Here is a 7,890-nt window from a genome sequence, read left to right as displayed (position 1 = left end):
GGTGTGGTGCAGTTAAGCACAAGGAGAGAAGCTCCTCACTACAAGGCTATTTAAAATCCCAGCCATGAAGAAAAGGAGGGATGTGCCCGGTGGTTCTGTGGAGCACCAGGCACCGCTGCCCCACAGACACCCTCGCCCTGACCCGAGGGCAGCAGCAGGCACTGGGGGAAGGCTCAGCCCCCTCCTCGGGATGAGCGCTCAGCTTTCCCTCCAGCTCTGCAAACTCGGGGCTGTCCCGCCAGCCGCCGTATCTGGGATGTAAATGCCAAAGATAACAAGGCAGCTCTACAGACAACATTTATCACCCGCTTTAAAGACAGGCGGCTTGGGACTAAGCCCTTGAGGGGCACTCCCCGTCCATGGCAAACTCAGCCTGGAAGAAACAAGTTTCAAGTCCTGCCTTGAAGCTGGTGGGCCGAAACTTACCAGACTTCACAGTGGGAGGGCTTTTGCAGAGCCATGTGCTCCCTGAAATCCCTGTCCCCAAAAGCCCCTCCTTTTGTCCATGCTCCCCACAGCCCCTGGACGCTCATGCATCAGCTGGTTCGCTTCTTGTGGCGCTAAGGGGGACACCAGCATATTCCCCCCCCCACTACAGCTGGGCTTACACAAGAACACTGTCTGAGAGGTAGCACCTGTAATGAGCCCAAGCACAGGCACAAGCTATTAAAACCTCCCCCCACCTCTACCCCCGCCTGATTCTCTCTGTGGCTTTAAGCAAATCGCATAACTTTTCCTCTTTAGTTTCTGCACCTGGGAGAGAGTAATATTTACCTATCCCAGGGGGTGTTGAGGGGGTTAGTTAATGTTTGCCCAGCATTTTAAAGGATAAAATATTCTGTATTAATTCCCGGCTGCCAGAAAAACTGACATGTGCGACTCTCGTTAGCTCCACTGGAAGATTTTTTCACTCGAGTTGGGCTTTAGGTTTTTGAAAAGTAGAAGCAAGATGATGTGACATTAACATCTCAGAGAGCACCTGCAGCATGGGCTGTAAAACCCCCTTCTCTTTTCACTGCCAGCAGCCTCCTGCTGCACCGCCTGTTCTGCACAGGTGCACCCGTGCCTGCTAAACATTAAAGCACTCCCAACCCAACACGGGGCTCTGGGCTGTGCCAGCAGCAGCGGGTCCCCCCCAGGTGGGGATCCCTTTGGGGAGCTGCCCTCACCTGTGAGGTGGCCTCTTACAGGTTAAACACAGCCTCTGCACTGACACTGCCCTTCTGTCCAGGTTTGTCAGCTCTTATTGGAACCCAGGTTTGCTTGCCATGACAGCTGTGAGCTGCAGGTGGGATCGTGCAGCACCATGCCTGTTCGTGGGTGTGCCAGGGGAGCACGCCAGGTGGGTGGGCATGCCCTCTGCTGCTGTGCCACCACATACCACAGGTTGTGTCCCCTGCCACCTGGTACTGGGCAGAAGGGAAAAGCATTAGATAGGAGCTGGGCTCCAGCAGCACCCAGCTGTCTCAGCTGGCTTTACAACCCAGGACACTCATAGTGCATGGGAAAATACAGCACTGCACATCCCTCAAATCAGACCACCCACTGCTCAGGCCCTTTACATTCTCCATGTGGCACCAGCAGTACCACAACATTGTTGTTCTCTCCCTGAGCACTGGACACCGCATTTTTCAGGCTGAGGACAATGAGCTGCCACCCTGGGTTCATTTCTCTCATCTGTTTCTCAGTGCACTTCTCCTCAGTGCTGGTATCCCATATGTGATGGGTCCACATGGGGTCTCCACTCATGTGGGCAGCAAGTGGAAATGCCAGCAGCCTTTATGTGCTCCTGGGATGGAACAAGGGGAGGAAAGAGGCTGGCTTTGTCCCTTACTGTTTGCAGTGCTCTGGGGTAAACAGGGCTCTGGGCACCACAGCCAGCAAGCCCTGAGGGTGGTGGATGCACCTCTGTAGGCCTGTCTCCAAAAGCAGCACAGCAGGGCTGAGCCCCAGGCAGTGGGGAGGGGGACAGGGGGCTCCCGAGCCCTCTGGAAAGGGATTTGTGTTTAACTGCTGGTTTACTGCCTGCCAGCAGAAGTAAACGGCTGTACAATAGGGAAAGGCTGCAGGAAGGTGTTTGAAAGCCCAGCTAACCCACTTCAGACTCATGAAAGAACAACACCACCAAAGCAGCCCCCCACTGGCCCCACAGTTTCAGGGAGGGAAAGCTGGTTTGAAACCTGAGAACAATGGAGCAACCTTCCCTTCCTTTTTTCTGGCAAAGGTAAAAGACCTTGTGGAGGTGTCCACACTGGGGAAGGCGCTGAACAGGAAGCCCCACACCAATAAAGCATCCCCTTGTGCCTTCAAACACCACATCCAGGCACTTCCCAACCTCCATCATTGCTGTCTGCTGGCAGCACCAGGAATTCTTACCCCTTGCTGTGCAAATCCCTGACCAGAGACAATGGCACAGCTGTGCTGGCATGGAGGGCTGTTTGCCAGCGCTGGTCTGGGCACTCCCCACCAGTGGTGGGGCAGAGCAGAGGGCTCAGTTTTCCTCTCCAGAGGCCTCCTTTTGTCCCCATCACTCCCTACCTCTCCTGTCTTGCCCAATGTCCAGGACAGCAGGCAGAGACCAAGGCACTGCAGACAACTGCTGAGCAAAATCAGAAGCACAGACTGAAACATGACTAATTTCTAACACATCACAGCCTACGAGTCGTTCTGTTTGTGAGCCTAAACTGCTCTCTGCTGCTTTCATACCAGCTCGTTTCAAGGGTGAGTAAGCAGACAGTGGCAGACATGACTTTTATTATTCCCAGGGCTTTGAAGCTCTACCATTTCCCTGTGGTTAGCTGGCTGCATCAGCTGTCTGTAGTGACACATTTTGAAGAACTCAGCAATGAGACATAGGTAGCCAGACCAAGCCGAGCTGGAGCTCAGCAAGCTCCATTGGCAGTATTTCATGGTGACTCAGTGGTTGCCCACCCTCTATTATTCTTTGTTTTTACCCTGTCATTTTATTTCTATATTCTTGGCTACTTTCAAGAAAGCACTTTCACAAGCAGAGGTCAAAAGCAACAAAAACAGCTCCAAGTTGTAAGTGAAGCCCATTTCTGTTAAAGTGAATTTTGGGATGAATATCCTCAGAGAATAAGCTGTTCATCTCTGAGGATGAATATCCTCAGAGAATAACACCATATGAAGAGAGAAAAATATAGAAAAACTGAGCTACAACAGTGTGAGCATTTCATGTATTTATACATGTGTATATACTCATACATATGCAAAAGAATAAATACAGAAACACAAATATCTTAGACTAGAAAGTGAAACTTCCTGCATTTCTTAACTACTCCCTTAAGCCAGTTTATTACACAGGCATTTTTTATATATATATTTAAAAATGTAGCACTTGCACACACTTTGGAGAAAAGTGTAAGTTTCCTTTCCATCCCAGGTTAAACTCTATGGTATTTTCCTGCTGCTCTAGTACTTTCACAGCTCTGATCTATATTTCTACATTTAACCACTTCTAGTTTGAACGACTGAACATTAAAAAGTATCTTTGCATAGCACGAAGCAGCACAAACATCAAAGTCCAAGCAAAAGCACCAGATTGTTATTGTGGGGTTTTTTGCACAGACTAGTTCAAATCCTACTTTTAATTCCACTGCCAAAAGTTTAGAGCTTGAGATAAATCACTCCCTCCCCTTTGAAAGGGGCTGATTGTATTTATGGCCCGTTTCAGAGTCCAAGGGCCCAGGCTGAGATGAAAGGCTGGGGGCAGAGCAGGGCGATGCCCCACAGCCAGTGCCACATAAGAGGGTGAGGGCTCTGGCCACAGTGGGAGGAACTTCCAGATGTAGTTCCCAGCAGGGCCCAGCCCCTTTGGGTAACCTCAGATGTGTCATTCAGCCTTCCTCTGACTCAGTTCCTCAGTACTGGGGAACTAACACCACCACTGCACTACGTAGGAGTTTTGGGCAGATAGACACCTTTTGAATGAGTACTGCAATCCACACTAGAAGTGTAACTAAAATAGAGATCAGTTGCAATTCTAAAGAAATGACACAAGCGTGGGCTAGGAGGAAGGGATGAGATGTATGGTACAAACACAGGGAGTTCCCTACCACACTCAAAAGGGCTTGATCATGAACTGAAGCACAGGAGAGATGCAGATCTTAGGTTAGGAGCCCTGCTTTGTGGCAAATCCTTGGGTCCCCTCAGTGGCTCTGCAGTGCCTTCACCTCCTGGTTGTGAAAGAAGCACCAGCTGCCTGGCTCCCATGTCCCTGCTGGGGCTACTCAGTCATCCAGGAAGGGAAACAAAACACAGCAGCTTTCCTACAAATCTGGTACACCTCTGTCCATACCCTACAACTCCCCCTAAGGCAGGTGGCCCCACCTGAGTCCCCATGTTTGAACCTCTGGGCCATGCCAGAGTTTTGAACCGATATCATGTTTTGGCATGTCAGACATGACCCAGATTCTTCTACCTAACCATGGAGCAGATGCAAGGGCAGGTCCCAACCCTGTTAGTCTGGCAAGGTCTGATAGCATCTGACACCCAGGGCTGGTGGAGCAGGGCCACCTGGGCTGGAGTGCCTCGCTGTGTGCTCTGCATCACCGCCCACAGCAGCAGCCAGCACAGAGGGAGGCACTGCACGGCTGGTAAGAGTTTAAACAAAGTGACCTCGCAGCCTGTCCCCAGCCCTGGGGTTTCCTCCTGGTGCTCTGTGGCTGACCGCAACCCCCCCTCTCACCCTCAGCACATTTCAGTGGGCAAGCCAGCAGAGGTAACAATACTCCTCGTTTTTCACAGAAGACAAAGCTGCGGAAGACACTGATTCCCATGGCAACAAAGGCAGAGAAGTGTCCCAAGATGTGATTTGCTGTCACTATACCCACCTCGCAGCAGATAAGGACAAGTGATAGCTCTGAAAGGAACTGTTTCCATGGGACCCTTCCCAGCGAGCCCCCGCAATGACAACCAACCATCAGCCACAGCTTTCAGCATCAAACAGCTCTGACTGGAAGGGAGCAACGCTGCTTCCTGCATCTTGTGTCTTCTTGTGAGGGACAGGGCTCTGCTGGCTCCCTCAGAGCCTGCCTAACCCCCAGCAAGCCTCACTGCTGCTCGCTAATCCACTTACCCAGGCAATTACACTGGGAGAGCAGCCTGCTGGGAGCCTGCTCAACTTCTCAGCTAAACATCCTCCTGGGTTTTTTAACCCACTGAGTGGTATCTTAGGCAATGGCAAGAGCTCCTCACAGAGCACACATTTGTTCTTAAGCAGCGTGGCCTATGTAAGTGCATTTCCTTCCCACACTTTCATTTATCATAGTTCTTCTCTCCCAGTCCTGCCCCTTCAGTTCCCTAGGGAAAGTCAGTGAATTTATGAAGGAACAAAGTCACCTTGAGCCTTAATCCACACCCCAGCAGAAGGACATCTGTCGGCAATCACATCCACCCACTCTGCAACAGCATTACAACAATGCTCACTTTGTTAGCACAGAAAATGCTGTCTCCTTCTCTGGTCCTGCAGACAAGCTACACAAAGGCTGGAGCAAAGAAAAGGCTGGGGACAAAGAAAATGGCCCTGTACATCTGAGGTCAAACAGGTAAACTGAAGCGGGACAGTGGAATCAGGAAGAGAAGAGCAAAGAAAAGACTCCACAAACTTATGATAAACCCTCCAAAACAACTCCCTGCTCCCTTTCTGCATAAGAAGTGAAGGCAGTTGAGAAAATTGTGCTCAGTAAAGTTGGAGAAGACAGGCAGAGATCCTCATTCAACTGAGAGCAAAACAACAACCAAAGCAAGTGACATAGTGTGGAACCAGGTGCATAAGGCAGTTGGGATTTTACCATCTGGGAGCAAAGGACAGATTCCTTCACAACCAGGCTGGCACCCAGCTTGCTGGAGCCATGGCCCCATGTTCCCCTTTCTCCTTCCTTTAGGAAAACCAGCCCTGGTGCCACCTGAGCACACAGGACCAAAACAATGCTCTAAAATGGGTCTGGGAGCTCAAGAGATACAGAGACAAAGCTCTCTGCAGCAGAGGCTGTCCCAGCCCTGCACAGGCAGTGCTCAGACGTTCTGGGCATGGGCTGGTTCCCAAGTCCTTGATGCTGCCACAGGACTGCTCTCACAGGCAGGGCTCCCACCGTTGTGCCCATCCCCATGGAGCAGCTCCTTTGCACTCAACAGGAACAAGCACGGCTGCTTGTTGCCATCTGCCCTTCTTGTTGCCATGACTTGATCATCAGTCCTGGGATGAACCTGCTACTGACTGGAAGAACTGAAATTTTACTGTTCCCAGAAGGACGCAGGAGTTACAGCAGAGAGGCAAGGAGGCTGAAGAAGAGGTAAATGGATAGTTGAGCCAGTCCCAATGAAACTGCTGCCTCTCAAACACTCCCATCCTGCTGGCTGGATAGTGCAGTGGGCTGAAACCCAATTGCTTTGTCATCTTTGGCACTTGCTGCAGGCAAGCACCAGCTTTTGTCAGCCCAACATCCTTTTCTCTGCCATGCACCCCAGAGCAGATGACTGAGTTTCTAGAAACGGATCCCAGCTAAGAAACAGGAAAAAGAGTGAGGACATAGGTGTCCTGGTGTGGGAGTTCCCTGAGCTAGTGTTGGAATCCAAGTGCCCAGAGAAATCAACCCATCCTAAATCCCCAATACTCTGCTAGCTGCATTATAAAGAAAGAAGATTTAATTAGCACATGTAAGTAATCTCCTCCTTAGCAGTGTCATTCCACTGGTACACTCTGACTTCTGTTGCTACTTCTGTGGCCCTCAAGGACAAGATGTGGTGTTGTATGGATTTCCTTTGCTTCACAACAGAGGAAGAAGACAAAAACTACACAGGCTTCACCAACTCACCTAGAAGTCCTCCAACTGCCATCAGCCACTTCAAAATGTATTCCCAAACAAAACAGATTGTCCCCAAATAGCTTACCTGGAATTCTCTATTCTCAGCAGCAGTCTTTCTTCTTCGGGCAGCACTGTTAAACTTTACAAGAGAGTAAAAGAGCTTGCCCTCTGCTCCAGGAGTAGATTCCAGCTTGCCTATTGCACCTGCATGCTGTCACAGCCCTGGTCAAAGGAGACATTCCAAGAGAACCTCCTGGATCCAAATGTACAGAAATACATCACCAGTGCAGGGGAACCAAAAGAAATGTTCCCAGTAATTGCCTAAATTCATCTTTGTACTAAATACTCTTCTAAGCAACTCTCATTTAGAGAGACTTCAATAGCATCACAGAATGGTTTAGAAAGGACTTTAGTGCTCATCTAGCTCCAACCCTCCCTTCTGCAAGCAGGGACACTATCCACAAGACCGGGTTGCTCAGAGCCCATCCAAGCTGGCCTTAAGAACTTCCAGGGATGGGGGATGCTTTAATGGGCGTGTACATGGCACAGGGAGCCCCAGTCCAGCCTCACACAGCATCCTCAGAGCTTGTATTTACAGGCTCCTGCAAGTGGGAGGCTGTTTACTAAAAGGATTAGATAAGGCTTGACAAAGCAGGAAGGTGGGCATGCTGTGCCTTAGAAAACTTCTGCAATACAGAACCCAAAACATCCCTGTAGGCAATTCCAGTTAGAAAAGAACCTAGAAAAGAAGAAGGGGGGAGAAATTTCAAACAGGTTTGGCAGAGCAGTTTGGCCACAGCTGGATAGAGGGTTAAATGACAGGAGAGTAACCAAAGAGCAGTGTGTCCAAGCCATCCCTGAGCAGCCGTTGCTTGTACTGGAGAGGTCGGTGGGACTATCTCAAAATACTTTCTCCTTCCATCTCTGAGAGAAAACAACCCCTAAAGCATGCTGCTGCTCCTCTCACTCTTCTGCAGAAGGGAAAGCTGCTCTCCTGGGTTTGGTGGGGACAAGCAGCTCACATGCCCTGTAAGGCTGCCCAGCACTTAGAGGAGAAGTTCAT

Source organism: Geospiza fortis, unplaced genomic scaffold (assembly GCF_000277835.1).
Source record: "Geospiza fortis unplaced genomic scaffold, GeoFor_1.0 scaffold8, whole genome shotgun sequence".
Classification (NCBI taxonomy): domain Eukaryota; kingdom Metazoa; phylum Chordata; class Aves; order Passeriformes; family Thraupidae; genus Geospiza; species Geospiza fortis.
Note: the sequence above shows the minus strand (reverse complement) of the source record.